Source organism: Sarcophilus harrisii, chromosome 6 (genome assembly GCF_902635505.1).
Source record: "Sarcophilus harrisii chromosome 6, mSarHar1.11, whole genome shotgun sequence".
In the NCBI taxonomy this organism is placed as follows: domain Eukaryota; kingdom Metazoa; phylum Chordata; class Mammalia; order Dasyuromorphia; family Dasyuridae; genus Sarcophilus; species Sarcophilus harrisii.
In genome coordinates, this window is record NC_045431.1 from 133,510,305 (window position 1) to 133,534,873 (window position 24,569).

At 35.5% G+C, this 24,569-nt stretch overlaps 1 long non-coding RNA gene across 1 annotated transcript; it reads right to left on the minus strand.

Annotated features, from left to right (window-relative positions):
• Positions 1-768: 768 nt before the first annotated feature.
• LOC116419866 lies at positions 769-10,580 on the minus strand. Its single transcript, XR_004230191.1, has 3 exons — positions 10,397-10,580; positions 2,144-2,389; positions 769-929 (listed from the first exon to the last, which is right to left on the minus strand). It is a non-coding gene; the product is annotated as an uncharacterized LOC116419866 (long non-coding RNA).
• Between the last annotated feature and the right edge of the window lie 13,989 nt (positions 10,581-24,569).

The window sequence follows — 24,569 nt, forward strand, 5'->3', positions numbered from 1 at the left end:
ATGCTAAAATCTTAAATAAGATATTAGCAAAAGACTACAGAAAAATCATCTCCAGGATAATACACTATGATCAAGTAGGATTTATACCAGGAATGCAGGGCTGGTTCAATATTAGAAAACTATCAATATAATTGGCCATGTTAATAACTCAAATGAACAAAACCATATGATCATCTCTAATAGATGCAGAAAAGCATTTGACAAAATCCAACATCCATTCCTATTAAAAACACTTGAGAGTATAGGAATAAATGGACTTTTCCTTAAAATAATCAGCAGCATCTATTTAAAACCATCAGTAAGCATCATATGTAATGGAGACAAACTGCAACCATTCCCAATAAGATCTGGAGTAAAACAAGGTTGCCCACTATCATCGTTACTATTTAATATTGTATTAGAAAGATTTAGCCACTTAATTTCCACAGAAATCTGTGACTATAATGTAGTATGAATTGGTATGGGTAGTGAACAGAAAGAAGGTGGAAGAGAAGAGAAACAGATAAAGAGGTGAGAGAATGCTGGCTGTCTCATATCTTCCATTAGGTTTGTACATTATAAGATTAGTTTGGGTAACATGTTATATTTGGCTGGCATTGTAAAGTGAAATCCTATACTTAATGAGCCGATGAAATGCCTAGGATACCAATGACCTTGGGACAACCTAATTTTTCACCAGGCTAAAACCTGATAACTGAGCTTTGTGTCAGCAGAGTCATAGAGATTTCTCTTGAAAGAACACCCGCTTCATTCATTCATTCATTTGTTTATTAATTCATGTTATTTTCCACTCTCATGTGCAGCCAACTTCAGAAGAGGGCTCTGGTGCTCTAGAAAGTTAAGTTCTCTCACCAACATTATTTTGATTAACCCCTAACTCCAGGAGACTTGACATGCAGCAGGGATGGAGAATACTCTCTTGCAAATGCCTGCGGGAGGGAGTGATAAGCCAGGTTGAGTGCCAAGGGAATGAGGTTAAAAGATTCTTTTTATTCATCCTAAATGAAATTGTAACTGGCCCTGCTTCAGAAGCACACAAGGGAGAAGAAAAGTGTAGTCAGAAAGCTTCATTTTTGTATTCTTATTTAAATCTAATCTTCCCCATGGGCTAGGAGCATGAAGGTGACTGCCTTAGTAGGGTGATTAAACAAGGTTGGTTTTATTCTTTATTCAAGAGAGTTTCTCTTCCCCATGGTGTTATGGAACAATTTTCATAATCTCTCTACTTCCAGATTTTCAGTAGGGAAAGTCCTCATCTTGTGTGTCCATATCTGAGGAGAGTGCCTGTGTTTATAGGTATATACTTTAAATACTCTTAGGACTTATTATTTTTTTAATAGAGGTGTTCAGGGACCAGAATAGGGACCAGAAGATGTACTCAGCTGTCCTGTTGTCTGAATCAGAACACAGAAAGGAAAGCTTAGGTAGACTTTTATGTTTGTAAAGTTCAAGAAATATGTTTGGTATGATGAAAAAGATGACATTAGGAAAGAACCAGAGCATGAGGCCTAGTCCTAAAACATTCACTAATGGTATGACTTTCAGGGAGTCATTGAACCTCTGACCTTTCTTATCTATAAAATGGTGTGTGTGTGTATGTGTGTGTGTGTGTGTAATGGTATTTATAAAAAGGAGCCAGCATGACACTATACTAGAGTATTAGGCAGGGATGAAAAAGGCAGAATGATACAATTAGAAAGGTACTGAATTTGGTGACAAGAGGACTTGAGTCCTAGCTTTGCTACTTATTCCCTGGTTGGGCCTCTACAATATTTATTTAACACTATGTGCCAGGCCTTTAATGCTAAGCTCTATCTGAATAGAATAAGCTCCTTGAAGTCAAAGAGAATCTTTTTTTTTGTTTGTTTTTGTTGCTTGTCAGTCAATAATCTTTTTTATGTTCCTATTACATATCAGGCATTCTGTTAAGCACTGGAGATACACATACACACACAAAAAAAACAGAAAAAAAAAGCATTAAACAGTCCCTGGCAAATCTCACCCAAGGTCAAGCAAGGTCTTTTTTTCTTCATAAAGAAAATATTTTTCCATCCAAACTGATAAATTATTTTTTTTCCTTGCTTTTACCCCTAACATGGCTAAGAAACAAACAACCCCCCACTCCAAGCCTTTTCATACTTACATTTCATACAATCCTCATCTCATACTGGGATTAAACTTGACATTTTTCTTGCAGGGCCTTCAAACATTTAAAATATCATCCTTTACTACTTTCATCTCCCTTCTCTTCATGTTTCTTTGTTCAACATCTTTGTTTGTTGATGAACTTCCTTTGCAAAACCAGAATTTCATAGATGACAGTGAAATAACTATGTGCTGTCTTGCATTGTTATTTCAATTCAATTCTACAAAGATTATCATGTGTCCCCTAAAAGAAAGCAAATTTTGATTCAACATAAAGAAACTCCTAATAATTACAGGTGTTCTAATTCCAGAAATGGAACAATAAACTCATAAAGTGACAAATCCAATCCCCTAACACTTAGAGGCACTTTTTATGTGTTGTCTTTTCTTGCTAGAATATAAAGTCCTTAAGGGCAGTAATAGTGTTTTTGCTTGTATTGTAACTCTTCAGTGTTTGGCACAGTACTTATCAGGAAGCACTTAAAAGTGTTTTCTAACTTAACATAAGCAGAAGTCATATGATCATTTGTCCTAGACATTCTACCAGATCCTCAGAACAATATGTATCAATTGAACTGTTCTTCATGAGATTCTCCTACAGCTACTATATTCTTCTTATTCATTTTTCTTTAAAAAATTTTTAATAATATTGTTTTTTAGTATTTATTTTTACAAGATTTTGAAGTCCAAATTTTTGTCTCTCTCTGCTTCCCCTCCCCTTTTCCTAAAATGGTAGACCATTCTTGCAAGATAGAAAAACAGCTAAGCAAAGCCAATTGACAGGATGCCTCTGACAGTGTATGCCATATACAATACCATTAGGTTTTATCTCTCTAGTGAGAGAGAAAAGGGTACGTGATCAATTTTCCAGGTTGGAGAATGTCCATTAAAGTTTATTAGAGTGCAGTTTCCCTCTAATATTATTTTCTTTTTTCCCCTTAGATTCTTATTTTTAAATTTTATTTATTTGTTTTGTCCTTTGCCTTTTTTTGTAATTCTAGCACTTAGCACAATGCTTAGCACATAGTAGATTCTTAATAAATGTATTTCTTATATTGTAATAATATTTCATTCTATTCATCCAATTCAGTTCTGGAAAACTTTTTGTCTGAAGTGGGGTGAGTGAAGGTGAAACAACTCTCAAGGGTAATTATCAGTTTTGATTCAAACCTGTGTGTGATTCAAAACAGGAGAGAAATCTGCCACATCCTAAATGACATTAAAGAAGAGGCATTACCATCTGTTTTATTCTTGCATCCTAAATTTCTTGGGCTTCATCCATCTGACAGAAACCTTGCATATGTATTCCTCCTTAGAATGTGAGCACTGATCTTGGAATCAGGAAGACTCATCAAACTGAGTTAAAATATGGCTTTAGATACTTAGTACCTATGTGATCCTGGACAAGTCATTTAACCCTGCTTGCCTCAGTTTCTTCATCTGTAAAATGTCCTGGAAAAGGAAATGGCAAACTATTCCAGTATGTCTACCAAAAATGGTGTTACTTCAAATAGTGTCATAGAGAATCAGATGTGACTGAAAAATGACAACAATACTCTTTAAATGTCAAATTATCTTTGTGAATAGTGTCTTTCTTGCTATTAGTCATCTGAAGAATGTGAATGTCCTATCTCAATCATTAGCCTGGGAAGAATTACTTGTAGAGGTTTAAGATGACCTTCTAGAAAGGATTAACTCTCGTTTTTACTTCTGAGTTTTATTGACTTTTTTTTGTACAGATGGAAACAAGTCAGCAATGAGGACAATGGATATTTTAGTTATTTTGTTGATTATTTACTATTTATGCAGTACATAACTCAGTACATAGTTGTTTGAATTTTGTTTCCCCCACTAGACTGTGAACTAATTGACAGCAAGGACTACTTTTTGCCTTTGTATCCCTATGTGCAGCACAGAATCTGGCACATGGTAAATACTTAATAAATGCTTATTGATAGATAGACTCTTAATATGATATTTGCTTAAAATTCCAAGCCAAAACAGTCACATAAAATGGTTTTCTTCTGCACCCTAACCTGGTCTCAACCACAACAAACTCTAAAAAGTATTATATGTATATCTGATGGATACTGCTTAGGAATTACTCCTGCTATGACAACCTTTCCTTAACTTTATGGCTTGTCACCTCATAGTACTTTCCAGTTTTAAGGTTAATTATAATCCTTCAAGTAATGGCTCGACTGATAAATCAAGTGCAGTATAGGATGAATAAATCATATGTGTCACAGTAAGCAGTTATGGAAAGAAATGTGGCTATCAGCTTGGGAGCTGATGCATGTACCAGACAGAATGTGCTTGATCTCATTTGACTGTGAAGGCTGAACAGGTCTGAAAATGACCAGTAATTAGATGGGTGAATTTCTAGTGATTCAATCTCCTTGCTCCTCAAAATAACATTGGCTCTTTTAACAATTTTTAGAAATGGGAGGCCTTTCATTGGAAACTTTGTTTTAAAAAAGCTATTATCAAGTACAGTGAATTTTATTTTCTTAAGAAAAGCAGAAGCTCAAGTATAATTTGTCACATTTGAAAGGTGTGGGTTATATATTGAAGTATAGGAGTACATAAGTATGAGTAGGAAAGCAGACTGTATCTCATTCATCATATTAAGGTCAGTCTGTTTATAAACACAGATACATTTCATGAGCTTCATGAGGTCATTTTTATTTCTGTTTTAGTTTGGTTGCCAATGTAGTAAGTCATTTTGAATCAGCTACCTATATTCAGTCAGACAATGGGCTTATTTAGAACAAAAGTAAAAATCATCAAAGTAGAAAAAAAATGAACAAAATTAGAAGATATGAGGTCTACTTCATCACTACCCATTTAAATAAGCTATTCACACACACACAGAGAAATAGAGAAATAGCAACACCATTCCTTAAGATTGTTTAAAAATGTAATCAAATTCCCACATCAAGAAGACCTAACATGGCCAGAAACCATTTCAGTCAACAAGCACTTTATCTTTTTCTCAAGCAGAGATGTAACAGACAAGGACAAAGGTTTAGTACATAAACTCAGCAAAAATATCTTACAGAAGAAGATGGTAGATTATGAATAATAATACATGAAGCACCAAGGAGCAATGAGAAAAAAAAATAAGTTTACATAGAACTTATTGAGATGCCCAAATTTTCTGTTAGACAAAGACCAAAGATTTTATTTGGTGAGTATGGATTAAAAAAAGGGGATGTTCACATTAAAAAACAAAAGACAAAAAATTGATACCCTGCCATCCTCAAGCTTTTTTGCTCTTGGTCCAGATTTATTTGCTTATTGGTCAGAGTATTATGGGAAATAAAGGGATCCTCATCAGCTCTGTTCCATATGATCCTTGTGAAGGTTTGTTAGATGGAAGCCATGAAATGGATTATGGAGAATCAGTCTTATAATCAGAGATTCGACAAGAGTTCAAAGGAATTTGCAAATTGTCCTGGATCAGGGATCTTGAGTGAAAGCAATGGAAATCAGTAAAAACAGGATATTTCAACTTATCCTGTTTCTTTTTCTGGCTTTTGCTGGTTTGTAATTGTAATTGTAGCATTGTAATTTTTGTGTATTAAAAAGACCTTGACCCTTTCTTTAAAGAAAGAAATTTACTAGCAGATTTATCCCTAGGAGAAGGTAGCAGAAAACTAAAGATGCCCAGAAAGGATGTATGGCTGATAAACAGTATGTGGTGGCAAAAAAAGAAGAAAAAAATACAGCAAATACCCTAGTTAAAAACTAGTAGAGATAAGTAGAATTGTATGGAATAAAAGATATGCAGAAGTAATAGGAGTGAAGCACAGTAGAGGTTTAATGTGACCCCCCCCCCCCTCAGCAGAGTATAATTATAATAGAGAGAGGCATTACTGAGAAATATTGCACATTGTTAGTATGTGAAACACACTGTCTGAGATGTGGATTGTCTCAGCCATGCAGATTCTTTCCACACATGAATCTGGCTACATCCATGACATGTGCCTTCTCTTCTAGATATGTCCCTGGGACATGAGTACTCATGACATTTTTTCCTGATCATATGTGTCTTTCCCATTGGTGGCCTGGTTATTTGTGGGAAAGGGCATTCCATGTGTGAATAAATTCTTTTTCTTGTTACTTAACACTTTGTTACTATGTGGTTTGATTAAATATTCTTTGTTTTGACTTGATGTATTTTTTTTTTTTTTTTGGTCATAGCAGAAGGAACACATGGGCAGAGTTTTGACTAGATTCTTTTACCCAAAGTATCTGAATCTGGAATCGTTTTCTGGGGGCTCATACCTCATAAGAACAAACAGACAAAAAAATGAAAAAGATGTGAAAATGTTTTTATAAAAAATCCTTTCTCTTCCGTCAATGACAATGGAATCACTATGGTTGGACTATCTCTGTCATGTTAGAAATGACAGTTAAAAAACAGAAAGGAAGAACAGCTGGATTAGATCTAATTGTGTTCTTATAATTCCATCAAGGATGCTCCATGCACAGAGGAGGGATATGCTGGTTGGTGATGTTGTTGTTCAGTCATTTCAGTCATGTATTACTCTTTGTGACCCCATTTTTAGGGTTTTCTTTACAAAGATAATATAGTGATTTGTCATTTCCTTCTCCAGCTCATTTTATATATGGGGAAATTGAGGTAAATAGGGTTAAGTGACTTGCGCAGGTTACATAGCTACTAAGTACCTGAGGCTAGATTTGACTTTAGATCTTCCTGATTCTAAGCCCAGCTTTCTATCTACTGTGCCACCTATCTACTTCATGAATGCTGGAAATGGCACAATTCTGAGGGATTTGAGAGAACAGTTCTTGGATATCAGGGAAAGAGTGAAAGATATCAGTCTTGGATTTAAAAAAAAACCTCTTTATTATTATTTCCCCCCCCCAAAAAAAAAAAGTTGACCAAGAGAATATTTAAAATGATTGCCTTAGCCCTTTTTGTAGTGGCTAGAAACTGGAAATTGAATGGATGCCCATCAATTGGAGAATGGCTGAATAAATTGTGGTATATGAATGTTATGGAATATTATTGTTCTATCAGAAATGATCAGCAGGATGATTTCAGAGAGGCCTGGAGAGACTTACATGAACTGATGCTAAGTGAAATGAACAGAACCAGGAAATCATTATATACTTCAATAACAATACTATATGATGTTCAATTCTGATGGACATGGCTCTCTTCAACAATGAGATGATCCAAATCAGTTCCAATTGTTCAGTAATGAAGAAAACCAGCTACATCCAGTGAAAGAACTATGGGAAATGAGTGTGGACCACAACATAGCATTTCAACTCTTTCTGTTATTGTCTGCTTGCATTTTTGTTTTCCTTCCCAGGTTATTTTTACCTTCTTTCTAAATCCAATTTTTCTTGTGCAGAAAGATAACTATATAAATATGTATACATATATTGTATTTAACATATACTTTAACACATTTAACATGTATTGGACTACCTGCTATCTAGGGGAAGGGGTGGGAGAAAGGAGGGGAAAAGTTGGAACAGAAGGTTTTGCAAGGGTCAGTGTTGAAAAATTACCCATGCATATGTTTTGTAAATAAAAAGCTATAATAAAAAAATGCCTTCTATCTCTACTTTCCCATTTCTACAAAGTGCTTTTAATCTATGTACACATAACTGACATACTTATAAAGATTTGAGAGGGACACAATCAGGTTTTGCAAATATTCAAAATAAATCCATGGTTTTAAAGTGATATAAATGAATGAGAAATGTAGAGAATGTACCATTCCACTGTACTTATTGTATACTGACTATAAAAAAGCCTTTGACTTTCCTCCAACCAAGTTTTTCTCATGCATATTTTACAATCATATAAAATTCCTTGAAATATATAACAGAAAAATATGTTAGAACCTCTGATATCAAGACTTAAAACAGAAAAGCTTATGCTCATTGAAATTGATGGTTTCTATACTGGATGATGTTCAGAACAAAGTCCAAATGGAAGAAAGATTCTCTTGAGAAAAATATGGGCAAACTGATTTAAGCAGATACAGGGTGATAAAAGCACAATTAGGAGGAAAATATGCACAAATGACTACAACAATGTAAATAAAAAAGAATATCTTTTTTTTTTTTTCCGCAGAGGCAATTGGGGTTAAGTGACTTGCCCAGGGTCACACAGAAAGGCAGTGTTAAGTATCTGAGGTCAAATTTGAACTCAGGTCCTCCTAACTTTAGGACTGGTGCTCTATACACTGTGCCACCTAGCTGCCTCAAAAAAGAATATCTAAAAGGAAACCAAATACCTAGTAATTTTTGTAACCAGTCTTGGTCTCAGAGAACAGATGGTGAACCATACTTTACTTTACTTAGAAGAGAAGTGGACAGCCATGAATATAAAATGTTTTGTACATTTTCAGTCTCAGTAACTGTCAGTTGCTCTTGCTGAACTGATTCATTAAAAAGGAGGATTTAAGGTGGGTTGGATATATATGTAAATGATTGTTAAAAGAAAAGGCATTGAAAAATTTTTTAAAAAGAAGAGAATTTCTTTATGATAAAGACCTACACATGTTCCATTTTACAGATGAGTAAGTTGAATTAGACTAAGGATGATACAGAGATTTTACAGAGTCTCTTTTGAGAGTCCCATAATCCTTCAGAAGAATTCAAATTAACCACATGCACTGGAAAAACTAAATGGATGAAGAGTTCCTATGTGGACTATACCTACAATTGGATATATAACTCATAGAGATGCTCTTGGACATAAAATTTGGACAGATACTGCAAATAAATAATGAGCTAAACTCAGAATTAAAGAGGAAGAAAAGAGCAGGTCTTTGAGGAATTAATTTCCCCATTCTTTTCTTTGAAACATAGGATCACCATTTTTAACATTTTTATTCTTCCTGTGGACAGTTAGGTGATAAAGTAGATAAAGTGCAGGACCTGGAGTTAGGAAGATCTACAGTCAATCCAGCCCAGACAGTTCCTAGTTATATGACCTTGGGCAAGTCACTTAACTCTGTTTGACTCAGTTTCCTCATCTGGAAAGTAAATTGGAGAAAGAAATGACAAACCATTTCAATGTTTTCATGGACCCAATTTGGGTTATGAAGAATCAGACATGACTGAAAATGACTAAACATGAAACATTCTTCCTGTAATGCTGTATGACTGTGAGACATAGTTACTGGAATATAAAGGTCATAAAAGAATTAAAGTTGTAGGTAACTGAAAAATTTATGTTGGGTATGAGTGGGCTACAACTCGTTAGAAAAAATTACGTGAGAAAAATGTTATAGAGGATGTCACCAGAGAGATATATAGCCAGATTATGAGTTAGCCATGTGCTAATAGTAAGGGACAACTTGAAGCAGCCTATATGTTTCATTGATATCCAAGTATCCCTATCCCTGCCCATTGTGGGAAAAGGTATGGATGTGTTATCATTAATATTGTTGGAGGACAACCCATATCAATGAGATCACAAACCTATTGAAGTAGGTTACTGGAAACACATTCACAACCTTAATCAGAAAAAAACCAAACATTCCAATTCCATTATTTTGACACATTTCTAATAATCTTAGATTTAACTTCATGGTAGCTAGAGATATTTTGTTGTCCCATTTTATAGATGGCAAGAATGTAGAGAAGTTAGATAATGTAATAGCCCATAAGTCAAGGACTGGAAACTTACTTTCCTCTATTTTTTTTTATTTCTGCAAGAATTTTAAATTTAAAGAATCTTAAAAATATGATAACCCAGGGTTGGACCAGATGTTAAAGACATTTAGTCCAATTTGCTTATTTCATAGATGAAAAAGACTAATGTCACATAGAATGGGATGAAAGTTCCAATCTCCTAATTCCTAGACCAATTTCCTATTATACTGTGCAAAATGGGGACTCAAGTAATGTGATAAGTAAAGGGAAGAGTGAAGGAGACATAGTAGATTTCATGTCTGGAATATACTCCTTAACACTATCTTCCTTCAGGGTTCAGATCACATGCCACTCACTACCTTTCTGCTCTCTCCCTCATGAAATTATTATTTGACAGTTGGCTATCTATATACATAATATATTGGAGCCAAAGGTGAGAGTTGAGTAGTAGGTGGACCCCAAAGGTGGATGAGTAGCCCTGAAAATGGCTCAGCAAGCCTTTTATCAGAGGTGCTAGTTCTCCCTGAGCACCCTATCAACACTTGCAGTAACCTCACTCTGCTAAAATGCTTCTCAGGCTAAACCAGGACAAGCCTCAAACCTGTCAGTGAGTTAGTGAGATGTCTATCCCAAGCATGTGAAGACCTCCTCTGGTGGAATGAATGGATGAAAACAATTTGTTTCCATGGGCACGAATGCAGCTGAAACCCATGCTGTGGAGTGCTTAGAGCTTGATCAGATAAGGAAAATGCTAAATTCATCCATTGCATCCTGGGCCATTGCTAGTCATCTTGACTTTTATCCTGGACTTTGATGACCCTGGAAGAGAAAGTGAGGTTTACACAACTTTGTCTCACTTAAATTCAATCACAGTATAGTCAAGACCACCTACCACATCATGTCATAGATGCTTTTCCCTCAAAGGAGGGACAACAGCATAATACATTCTACCCATTTTCCCTTCCTTTTCACCCAAGAGACCATAAATTCCTACAGGGCAGTGCTGTTTTTATTTTTATTTATTTTTATCTCCATATCTCTTGTATTAGGCACCAAAGTGCTTATATAATATAATATAATATAATATATATAATAAAGTGCTTAATAAATATGTTTTTGTTATGAGTGGATTTTGGATGTGTACTTAAAAACCTACTACAGGATGAGATTAAGTTAATGTTTGGAAATGGGTCTGGAGGGGAGGGAGGGGAGCTAAATCTCTCTTTTTCCTTACCCATTTTCATTAGCAGCAGGGCCATTGGAATTCCTTTTGCTGTTGTGTGAATGTGACAGCCTAATGCACAGCACTGTTCTTATCTTCTAGTAATGTTCATTTGTAGGATTTTTTTTGTGGATCATAATGAAGCATTTTATTGATCACATTATGTGAAATCAATTCATAAGTTGCTTTCTCCTTCAGCTCCAGGATGTCTTCTATCTGTGCAGTGACAGCTTGGCTGTTCATCATTGTGACTGAGAACAGATTACTATGGGGTGCCCAATTACAGCCCTGGAGAGAGAAGCTTCAGGAAAGTAATTGTGACTTCCTTCATTGCCTTTATGCTGGCCTCTGGATGAGCAGCCCTCTTTTTCCTCTTTTCACTCTCCATAGCTGCCAGAAGACTAAAAGCAGTTCAGTGCAATTTTGACTTTTTATGTCTGCTAGATTGAATCAGGGCTTCCCTTCCCCCACCTCCCTTTTAGCAAAATCATTTCCCACAGATGCTGAGTAGCTATTCTTGTCAGAAGCTTTGAATAAGGGAAATGAGACCTAGTAACTCTTATTTTCTTTGCTTCTTAATAAGCCTCCTTGTTCATTAGAAACAAAGATCGGTTGGGGAGAAAGGGAGTTGGGGGGAAGGAAAAAGGCATTCATAAGGGGGGGTAGAGGACACAATGGGGAAGCTGCCCAGTAAATCCTTGAAAGAATGCATGTATTCTCTGAATATAAGGGGGCTCTGGTTCCTATGTAAATGTCTTGGGCTATTGGAAATGACTAGCAAGCTTCTTGGGATCAAAGAGGATCACAGGTGTTTTTTTCAAATGGAATTCCAGTCATCTTCCTTTCCCAGTATAGGACATATACTTATGATGGTGTGCTGTTTTTGACTCATCTAAGAGATATGTTTTTTGAATGAATATGTTTTTGCCAACAGCCAATTATAGTGTTAAAAATGAATATCTTTCTGGCCTCAAATTCTCTATAATAGAACTATAGAAACAGGTGGGAGAAGAGGATGAGAAAAAGGAAAGCAAGAACAGTGGGGAGAGGGGAAGAAGAGAAAAAGCAGGGGAAAGAAAATGGAAAAAGGAGGAGAGAGGATGAAGAGAAAACAAACAGGAGACAGATATGAGAGAGAGACAGGTAAAGAGAGGCAGAGAGAGAAACAGGAGAAAGAAGACAGGAGACAGAGACAGAAAACTCACAGGCAGACACACAAGTAGAAAATATAGACAAACACACCAAGAAAATTCAAGTAGGAAACTTGAAGAAAAAGACAGAGACAGACAGACAGAAGACAGAGACAGGCAGGAAGACAGAATACTTAAGCAGAAGACAGAGAGGGAGAGAGATAGAAGGAAGCATGATGTTTTCATTTGTCAAAATTTGATTTAATGATTTCTCACCTTCTTATTTTGTATGTAAAAAGCAACAACAACAAAATTATAAGAAAGAGAAGATGGGAGGTAAGGTCAAGCATAGAATAAGTCAACTACAAAGACTGAGTAGCTTGATCAGAATAATAGTCATACCAGATCCAGATTTGTTCTAGTCTTCCATCTGCATGGATAGTCAGTCATGTGGCAATGGAAAACCTATTGCTTGCCAAGAATGGTTTGGTAACTTAACAACTAGAATTATCTGAACAGCAACATCCTTGTTCAGTGGCTAGAGAGACTCTGGTGTGAGAGAGGGTAACTTTGAGTCTTGTCTATTACTGATGAACTAGGTGACTTTGTGAAACCTCTTTGGGCTTCAATTCTCCATCTGTAAAATAGAGGGTAAAATGAAAAGTCCTTTTTCAGTTCTAGATCTGTAATATTTGTGTAGAATTCAATAGAAAAGCGAGACTAAAATCCAATAAAATGTACCATCGAATTGTTATCCTTTCAATTAGAAATTAGATTAGAAATTTTCACTCAAGATCAAGATTTTATGATATATGAAATACCTCCTCACTGAAATCCTAATGCTTTGTTGAACACAAAATATTTCATACTTCCTTGGTATTTAGGAAACAACCTATTTGAAATTAGTCTATATAAAGAGATCAACCAACACAGGTCTTTTAAATTAAACTAAACCATCAGCCAAATTGCAACAGAAGACAGAATAAAAAGTCTTCAAAGTCAATATTAGTGAAAAAATATGGCAGATGCAAGTGAGGTATATTGCATTATTTGGTTCAATAGTAGTGGGCATCTGCTTTTATTTGTGATGATAAAGAATAAAGTTGTAGGGTAAATTCCAACCCTTCGAAAAGTTGAGAGCTTTTTTTTTTTTTTTTTTAAATAACATCAACTCAGTTGAGAGTGTCTTGATTGGTAACTGATGGATACAAAACTATCAGCTGTGTCTTTCTAAGGATGAATTGTCAATCTCATCTGAGAAGACAAAATTGTAAGCTATGTCTCTGGATGAGCAAAATTATTGGTTGCATCTCTGGAAGGTGAAAGTCCTTGGGTATAAGGAAAATTGTTAGATGCATATTTTCAAGATGAAATTGTTGGCCATGTCAGTTAAATAACAGGGTATTATTATTTCACTGCTGAATTGTGAAATTTACTGTTTTTATCCTTTTCACCATTTGAATTGATGAAGTGAACTTCACCAAAATTGGCATGTACATTAGTATTTAGCAAGGACAGATGTGCCACATGTGCCTTTGTGTTATGGCTGGGAAGACAGATGTATATGAGCAACCAGCCAGATTGGACACAATAAAATGACCTATGTGTTAATGGAAAAACAGCCTCTCTGGATTCCCCTTCAATTCAAACTGAATGTCAGCCAGGTCAGCAGGAGGCAGGGGAAAGAGTGGGATGATCATTATAGGAACACTATGTTTAATAATATAGATACTTGATGAGTATATTCCAAGCCAATCATTCACTTCTGGACCACTGATTCCATTTATTCGGTCTTTTAATATATATCCAGTCAGAGTGACCTATTGTTGACAAAGGTGAGAAGTAACCAGATGATTCCATCTTAAGCTTGCCTACATAACAGAAAGTCTTATGCCTTAATAATGAAAAGTAAGGTCAACCAAATGGAACTGAATGACGGGAAGAGCTTGAATTTGCATCTTAAATATGCATGCTAAGAAGTAGTATTGAATAAAAGGATAGAAGGAGCAAATAGGTGGCACAATGGATAGAGTGCTGGTCTCAAGAGTCAGGAAGACCTGAGAGTGAATCTAGCCTCAGACACTTATTAGTGTGAGCCAGGGCAAGTCATTTAACCCTGGTTGTCTCAATTTCCTCATCAATGAAATGAGTTGGAAAAGGAAATGGCAAAATACTCCAGTATCTTTGCAAAGAAAATTCCAAATGGGATCAGGAGGAATCAAACAAGACTGAAACAACTGAACGACATGGAGAATAGAAACCTGCTTTGAAGTCAGTGCTCACTTCTGGCACATACTGGATGTGTGACCCTGGGCAGGGTTGTGCCTGAATGACTCTTTAAGTTGCAGACATAGTGATGGTCTGTACAGATAGTGCAAGTTTCCCCACCTGGGAGTTCTCTGTGACAATGAAATAATAGATCCAGTCCCTAAACCTTCCTCTAAAGTTTAATCTGGCTTCAAATCCTGCCTTACTCATTTATTATTTGTGTGACTGGACAAGTCACTTATCTATTAAATGGGGATAATATTTGTATGGTCTACTTCACATACTTTAACAAAGAATGCATTTTGCAAACTCTCAAAGTATAATATAAATTAACATTATTGTTTCTTATTATTTTTATTAGTTTTTACTATATTAGAAATTGCAACTGATAAATTGTAAAACTACTCATTAATTCATTTTAAAAGAATATTCATTGCATGTTAGAATAAATAAAATATTTATATAAAAATAACTAGTTTCCAAAATTAAAAAAATAAACAGTGACAGGACTCCCACTGTTTTATTTATTTATTTTTTTGCAAATATCTTTAATGTTTGTTTAATACAGGATATCTAGGTTCTTATATCTCTTTCTGCATTCAGTCTGTTGTGAATGGTTGAAGTATATGAAGAAAATATGGCCTCAAACAGATTGGTAGTTAAAAGGAAGATTTTAAATGGTTTCTGAGGTCCCTTTCAACTCAGGTAGAGGGGCAAGTTGTGGGCAAATGAGCTATTAACATTTTCCATGTGCCAGTCCCTATGCTAAATATTTTACAAATATTATCTCATATGATCCGCACAACAACCTAGTGAATTAGGAGATATTATGATTCCCATTTATAGTTGACGAAACTAAAGTAAAAAGAGGTTGAGCCACTTGCCCAGAGTTACAAAGCTAATAAATGTGTGAAGCTGAATTTGAACTCAGATCTATCAACTCCAGACTCAACATACTATTCACTGTGCCATCCAGCTGATTCCAAATTTAATATCTAAGTGTTGTGTTAGTATTACTATGAGGAGAGTTTTGCCTTTGTGTACCCTTGAAAAGATCTCAGGGAGAACCACTGTCATTTTTCCAGAATGAACACTATAGTTCTTTCAACCATTCTTCATAGAACAGGGGTTTAAATCTCCCTGTTATTCTGGTTACCCTCTTTTGGATGAGGTCCAGTTTGCTGACATGACTCATGACATATGGTGTTTAAATTTGAGTACAGACCTCAGGTAAGGAACGTGAATAGTTAGTCTAAAGTAAAGAGTACAGTGGGAGAAAGGCAGGGCAGCTTGAGTCCCCACAATTTTTTTGACTGCCATATGACCATCTTTTATTATTATTATTATTATAGCTTGTTACTTACAAGATATATGCATGGGTAATTTTTTAGCATCGACAATTGCAAAACCTTTTGTTCCAATTTTTCCACTCCTTCCCCCCACCCCTCCCCTAGATGGCAGGTAGACCAATACATGTTAAATATGTTAAAGTATATGTTAAATACAATATATGTATACATGTCCATACAGTTATTTTGCTGCACAAAAAGAATCAAACTTTGAAATAAGGTACAATTAACTTGTGAAGGAAATCAAAAATGCAGGTGGGCAAAAATAGAGGGATTAGAAATGCTATGTAGTGGTTCATACTCATTTCCCACAGTTCTTTCACTGGGTGTAGCTGGTTCTATTCATTATTGAACAAATGGAACTGATTTGGTTCATCTCATTGTTGAAGAGAGCTACGTCCATCAGAATTGATCATTATATAGTATTGTAGTTGAAGTATATAATGATCTCTTGTCCTGCTCATTTCACTCTGCATCAGTTCATATAAGTGTCTCCAGGCCTTTCTGAAATCTTCCTGCTGGTCATTTCTTACAGAACAATAATGTCCCATAACATTCATATACCACAAATTATTTAGCCATTCTCCAATTGATGGGCATCCACCAGTTTCCAGTTTCTGGCCACTACAAGGAGGGCTGCCACAAACATTCTTGCACATACAGGCCCCTTTCCCTTTTTTATGATCTCTTTGGATATAAGCCCAGCAGTAATACTGTTGGATGAAAGGGTATGCACAGTTTGATAACTTTTTGAACATAGTTCCAAATCACTCTCCAGCTGATTCACAATTCCACCAACAATGTATCAGTGTCCCAGTTTTCCCACATCCCCACCAACATTCAGCATTATCTTTTCCTGTCATCCTATCCAATCTGACAGGTGTGTAATGGTATCTCAGAGTTGTTTTCATTTGCATTTCTCTGATTAATAATGACTTGGAGCATCTTTTCATATGGCTAAAAATAATTTCAATTTCTTCATCTGAAAATTTTCTGTTCATATCCTTTGACCATTTATCAATTGGAGAATGGCTTGACTTCTTATAAATTAGAGTCAATTCTCTATATATTTTGGAAATGAGACCTTTATCAGAACCTTTGAGTGTAAAAATGTTTTCCCAGTTTATTGTTTCCCTTCTAATCTTGTCTGAATTAGTTTTGTTTGTACAAAAGCTTTTCAATTTGATATAATCAAAATTTTCTATTTTGTGAACAATAATGATCTCTAGTTCTTCTTTCTAGATCTTCTTTAATGATCCAAAAGTTCTTAGGAATTTTTGACAAATTCCTTCCTCCTCCACAGGTCTGAGAGGTACTATCCTATGTTCTTCTAATTTATTTATAATCTCATTCTTTATGCCTCGCTCATGAATCCATTTTGACCTTATCTTGGTGTATGGTGTTAAATGAGGGTCAATGCCTAGTTTCTGCCATACTAATTTCCAATTTTCCCATCAGTTTTTGTCAAACAATGAATTCTTATTTTAAAAGCTGGGGTCTTTGGGTTTGTCAAACACTAGATTATTAAAGTTATTGACCATTTTGTCCTTTGAACCTAACTTGTTATGGGCCAGAACTCTGAACTTGAAACAAAGGATTCTTATAAGGTATTAAGTCAGTGGAATTGATAGACAATAGTTATCTAATTTAGCATGGTTCAGTATGATTGATTTAATCCTACAAGGAGATGTTATGGACCAGAACTTGAAACAAAGTACTAAGTGGAATTGAGGAGACAATGGTTAAATCTAGTTTACCATTGATTTACTCCTACAACAAATAATGGTTTCCTAGTCATATAATGATTGGTTTGTACTCAGTGTGGGGCATATAAGGTAGAAGCTCTCAGGGCCAGAAGGGACAAGTGTACTAGAATCTCTTGGAGGCTGAGATGAATTCATTCCATCATCCACCTTTGTGGTGGCTGCAGGCTGAAACACAAACCTTTGGATTCAGAGAGATTCAGAGGGCAGAGAAGGAGGCAGGAGCTCAAGCTTTTGGAACCAAGGAGAGAGATAGGCTTCTAACAAAACTAGCTGAGCTCCAAGTGAAGGAGATAACACTTTGAAGGAGACAATAATGAATTTGGACTTTAACCCCTGGCTACTCATGTGGTGATTAATGAACTGAAATTCGCACTGCCTCTAGAGACCCTAAGAAAACCTCAACAGAGAACATTACATTTTAGAGAGAACATTACACTAACATATTCCAATGATCAACTAATCTATTTCTTAGACACTACCAAATGGTTTTTGACCATTGCTTCTTATTGTCTTTCTACAATTTCAAAGGCTTTTCTGTAGGAAAGATTATTAAGCCGTGATTCTCTTGTATAGTTGATTTGTTTGAACTTTAGTTGACAGCAATCTAGGCAGCTAAGTGGTACAGGGTAAAGACCACCAGACCTGAAATCAGGAAGACTTGAGTTCAAATCTGTTCTCAGAAACCTTACTAGCTGTGTGACCCTAGACAAGTCACTTAATCCTATTTGCCTCAATTTCCTTATTTGTAAAATGAGCTAAAGAAGGAAATGGCAAACCACTTTATTATCTCTGCCAAGACAACCCCAAATGGAGTTATTAAAGAGTTAGATATGACTGAAACAACTATCCAGATTGCAGTAATCTATTTTGACTACTGTTATCTTGTATAAAATCATTGCAGATTGAGAGTTATGGACTGAAAGTTTAGGGGCCATTGAATTCAAGTCCCTCATTTTGCAGAAAGGGAAACAGGTTAGTTCCAGTTTATCATTCCATCCTGTGATAATTTTTTGGATCATGATTCTGCAATGTTTGCCAACACACTGGCTCTCCTTCCTAGTTCTAAGTCAGTATAAAATTTATACTGCTTAGACTAGTAGTCTGAGAAAAAGGAACTTGTATGAACTTCTGCAATGTGTCCTTGATTATTTCATGCTAACTCCTTTATAAGTTCTCGCAAAACACAGAATGTCAGAGTACTGGATAGTTTACCTGATAGCCAAATAAAAGTCCTCTATACGACATATGCAACATGGAGACACCTAGCCTTTTGTTTGAAGAGTATCAGGGAAAGGACTGACTTCTCTGGAGGATAGCTTTAAAGGTTAGAAAGTTTGATATCTGTTCAATCCTGTACTATTTGAAAATAACTTTGCATATTGAAATCATAGCAGTGAAAAATTAAGTTAGGGGAAATTCTCTAACCTTCTTTCTCTCCCTATCTTACTTCAATGAACCCAACATTCTAGTGTAGCTGAAAATGTGAAGTTCCAAACTGGAGAGAAATGGAAAAACAATCAGTTTCTCTTTCATCAATGAAAGGGAGAAGGAGGAAAGAGAGAGAGGAAGAGGAAGAGAGAAAAGGAGACAGAGAGACAGAGAAAGAGAGAGAGAGAGAGAGAGAGAGAGAGAGAGAGAGAGAGAGAGAGAGAGAGAGAGAGAGAGAGAGAGAGAGAGAGAGAGAGAGAGAGAGAAAGGGAAGGAAGGAGGGAGGGAGGGAGGGGGAGAGAATAAACAAAACAAACAAAAAAACCCAGAAATATAAAACTATTCTAAGATTTGCTTGCTAGCAGCTGGATCTCCCCACTTGGATTCAAATTGTCAGGATGGAAATGGGCAGAACCAGAAAATGGCTTATGAGTGGAGAAAACTGGGTTAAACTGTGAGAAAAATGTCAATGGGCTTAAATTTAAATGAAAAGATCCACCATGTTAAATGAAATCATCTGTTTTAAACGGAAAATGTGGAACTAGAATTATGCATTCAAACATTATAGTGCCAAGGGATTTGGATTTTTTTTTCAGTAGGCAAAGAGGCAACATTAGAAGTTTTTGAGATGAGAACATAGTTACCAGAGATACATAGTATTAGCTGAGGGAAGCAGTACAATATGATAATATGATAATGGAAATAATAAAAACTATAATGATAATAGCTAAATGATATTATATTTTTTGCAAAATATTTTACAAACATCCCCCAAACCTTGGGAGATAGATGCTATTATTTTTATTCCAATTTTACAGATGAGGAAACTGAGACAAAAAGTTAAATGACTTGTCCTGGATCCCATAGTTATTAAGTGGCTGACACAAGATTCAAATTTGTCTTCCTGACTGCAGGTCCAATGCTCTATCTACTGTTTAACATAGTTGTCAAATCCCAATTCTTCCAACCTGTATGACCTTGAACATGTCATCATTTCTCTGGGCCTCAGTTTCCTTTTCTTTAAAATGATGTGGTTTGATATGATAATTTTTGATGTACTTTTTAGTTCTAGATCTAGATATTATGGTCATCTATATGATAACAACATAGAGGATGAATTAGAGCAGAAAGCTGTTTATGAGACTATTGAAGTAATTTAGGTGAGAAATAATGAGAGGCTGAACTCAAATACTGACAACAATAATGGAAAGCAGTTTGTGGTGTAGCAAAAGGAAAACTGAATTTAAGTCAAAAGATCTGGGTCTGAATCTTGAATTTAGCTTTTATAGCAGTGTGACCCTGGACAAGTCACTTGACCCATTCAACTTTATTTTCTTCAATAAAATGCACTGTTTACCATACATTTGTTATCAAGACATAGTGTAAATATGAACACCTGTTTATGTCAACAATTGTTGTGATAGATTATCTATGTCTTGGGTGTTTTTTTTAAAGTGAGTTCTGGTTTGTTTTTGATATAATGAGAGAAAAATAATTACGATAATTCTTTCCCATCTGCTCCTCTGCTCTGAATAGACAAAGGTGAAATATATAGCAGTCTAAGTGATAACAGTAATCTATAGGTGAGGTGTCCAAAATCCACCAATATAGCCAGGAAGCTTCCAGGTTCAATAAGAGTGGGGTTGTAGAATAGATGTATGAATTTGACTTGGTTCCACTAAGTGATTCCAAAATTGGTGTCGGGTTGGATTTAGATTCAAATGCATTCATCTCTCATGAGTCTATGAATGAACTGGACCCCTCATGTCTAGAGGAAATAAATCATTGACCAAGTTCATCATGGGAAATTGCAGATTAGTTTAAAAGTCTGGGATGGGGTAGTTTTATTCACACTTCTGGTTACCTCAACAAATTATTTATTAATTTATATAAGAGTTTTTAGAAATAAAGTCTTAGAAACTTACTTTTGTGGTTTGGAGTGTATTGTATCCAGAGAAAATCAGAGAAAAGATGTCATACTTGGGCATCTATAGAGCATGATAAAAGTGGCAAAAGGAGGGGAAGAGGGGAAAGACAGATTGAGGGCAGTAGATCTTTTAGCACAATGAAGCAAATTGGTTCAAAATCCAAAATTATTTCAGTGTCTATATTACAGTGCAGTGATCAGACAAGTATCAAAATTATTAAAACGTGAAAGCTTTGGTTTTAAAGGTAAAGTTTGTTTGGAAAATAGCCGTTGGGCAAGAAAGTTAGAATAAGAAGACCTACAACTTACTACTGGATCCTTTACAATGGTAAATCCTGACATCCTTTTACATTTATATTGATACCTTTTGCTTTTGTATCAACTTTAGTTCCATATTCATCCTTCCTTCCTTTCCTACCCAGGGAGCCATTTCTCTTTACAAGAGAGACAAAAAAACAGTTCAACAAAACTAGACTATGCATCAAGTCTGACAATATATCCAAACCAGAGTTCTTTTTTACTAAGGAAGGGAGAGGTGTGCATTTTTTCCTTCTTTGGACATAGGCTAATTGCCTAGTTTTCATTTTGGGGAGTATTCTTTCCATTTATGCACTATAATTATTGTGTATAGTTTTTCTGGTTCTATTTTATCTTATATGCATTTTCTCCTATTTTTCTGAATTCTTCACATTCATAAGTTCTTATAACATCACTTCATACAATTTTTAAAGCATATTCATATATATATCTCACTATATCTCTGAAACAAGCCTATGTAAAGTAGGCATAAAATGTATATGTGTACTCATTTCAGAGAAGAGGAAACTTGGACTGAGAGATTGTGACGGCCTTAGGGTTGTATAACCTGCAAGTGAAAGAATCAAGTACAGAACCCAATTTTGGTGAGTCCAAGGGAAGTGTTTTTTTTTTTTTGTTTTTGTTTTTTTTGTTTTTTTGCCACAGACTAAAAGTTGTATCCCTCTTTGCTGGGGCTTCATTCTCTATAACACAGCAGCCATGGGTCAGCTGGATACCAGCTGTTTACAATCTGTTTTTAAAAGGGTATGATCTTATATTGGATCTTCCTGTATTTGAATTTTCTGAATTCCATTGTCTTGTGAACTAGACTTATAATATTTTTCTCCTCTGGGATGAATTCTCCCATATAAACAGCCTCTTTCTAAGCTTTCTTAAATACTTCCTTTGAAAATTTGAAAAATTCCTTTCTGTCCCAGTCTGCCTTTTCTTGAGCCAGCTTTTAGTGTTCTTGCTATTTTAGCCTTATGCCACCTGGCAAGCTTTAGGCCTGCTAGCATTGCTCTGAACATATATAAAGGATATCAGCAAAACAAGAGATAAGGGTAGGGTCTGGGAAATTCATTCAAATCCAGTTGAAGAACCAAACACCTGTTTTATTGCAGCCTCTCCTCTGACAAGTCATTAGGGGTACTTCCTGATTTACAGTCTATTATTAGGAATTAAAAAATATATATATAACAGTACACACACAACTTTACTTTTACTGACTGACTTTTATTTCCTGATAGAGAACCAAACAATTTATTTTTTGCTAAATTCCTTCTCTAAGACATAATAGTCCCTCTGTTACCTATTTTCTTATGCTCCCATTCTGCTCTGTCTCTACATATAATTATGTGACATTTGTTTTAGACAGTTTTACTCTTAAGTCATTAGATTCAGTTTCAATAGGCTAAAGTGAGAGGCTGATGTCATTGAACAGAAATGAATGCAAAATCCTCTTGCACATTAGATATACACCTGTATAGAGAATTTATGGGAAGATATGGAAATAGGATCATTCAGAATGAGAAAGTATAGATGGGTTTCAATCTCTATTGCTAGTATGACTGTAAAGTCCTACATTTGGGTTCAAAATTTCAAGTTTGCTGGTCCAAGATAGAAGAGCAATGTCTCAGTTATGTGGAAAAGAATTATGGAAGTTTTACTGGGCTACAAGTTCAATAAAAGTCAACAATGGGACAGGGCATCCAAACACACAAATACAGTCTTATGCATCATTGAGAGAAACATGGTAACAAAAATGCAAATGTGAAAGCCTCACTGTATTCTTCCCTATTCAGATAATATCTGAAGGACTATGGTTACTTTTTTTTCTTAGCTTAATTTTAACTTTTATTTGTTCAATTAACAGGCATGTTTTCCTTATTGCCCTCTTTCTCTACTTCTGAATTGTACTGTGTTCAATGGATAGAAAAAAATCTATAGACATGCTAACAAAATGACAAGAAACCTTGAGGCTATGCCATAGTAGACTGGTAGATGGAAGTGGGCATATTTTTTGTAAAGAAAAGAGTTTAATGGAGAACCCATAAATACCTGAAAGACTATCTTGTTGAAGAAGGAACACATTTATTTTGCTTGACTCCAGAGGGCAGAATTAGGAATAACTGGTAGAAACAGCAGAGAAGCATTTATTTAAAAAATTCTAACAACGAGATATTTTACCAAAGAGGTCTCAGTAGGTTCCTCCTCCTACAGCCCTAACTGGAAATCTTAAAATAATAACTTGTTAAGTACTTTTTGGGTGACTGTAAAAGAGATTACTACTTAGTTATAGGCGAGATCAGAGAATTCTCATGATCCCTTCTGTAATATTTTGAATAACAACACCTCTCAGTGTTATGAAGAGTGAGTACTAGCATATCCAATTAGGAACTACATTTCTCATGAATCTCTAGACCCTAATAATTGGTCCTAAAAGAAAGGAGTCAAAACTTTTCATTTCTATAAGATGTTATTTTTGAGGTTCAGAAGATAGTATCCCAATCATGTTAAGGAAAGGAGGAAAATATTAAGATATTCAGTGACTATTAACATCAGGTTTTATGTCATGGAGCCAACATGGAGGACCTTTATCCAAGATAGGCAATTCACCAGCAAACTTTCTCACAAACATTAATTATAATGTGTGGGATCTAGGGTCATGTAGCATGCAGGCTATATTGTAGGACTTTTGTCTGTTTGGTTGGGACCTCAAGTTTAAATTTCTTGTGTTGAGGCACAAAGTTCACTTTTGAGCTATTGACTATATTTTCTTTTTTCTTTTTTTTTTTTTAATAACTTTTTATTGACAGAACCCATGCCAGGGTAGTTTTTTACAGCATTATCCCTTGCACTCACTTCTGTTCCGATTTTTCCCTTCCCTCCCTCCACCCTTTCCCCCAGATGGCAAGCAGTCCTATACATGTTAAATAGGTTACAGTAGATCTTGGATACAATATATGTGTGCAGAACTGAACAGTTCTCTTGTTGCTCAGGGAGAATAGGATTTAGAAGGTATAAAGAACCCGGAAAGAAGAACAAAAATGCAAACAGCTGCATTCATTTCCTAGTGTTCTTTCTTTGGGTGTGGCTCCTTCTGTCCATCCTTGATCAATTGAAACAAAGTTAGATCTTCTCTTGGTTAAAGAAATCCACTTCCATCAGAATACATCCTCATACAGTATCGTTGTTGAGATATATAGTGATCTCCTGGTTCTGCTCATTTCACTCAGCATCAGTTCATGTAAGTCTCGCCAAGCCTCTCTGTATTTGTCCTGATGGTCATTTCTAACAGAACAATAATATTCCATAACATTCATAGACCACAATTTACTCAACCATTCTCCAATTGATGGGCATTCATTCATTTTCCAGCTTCTG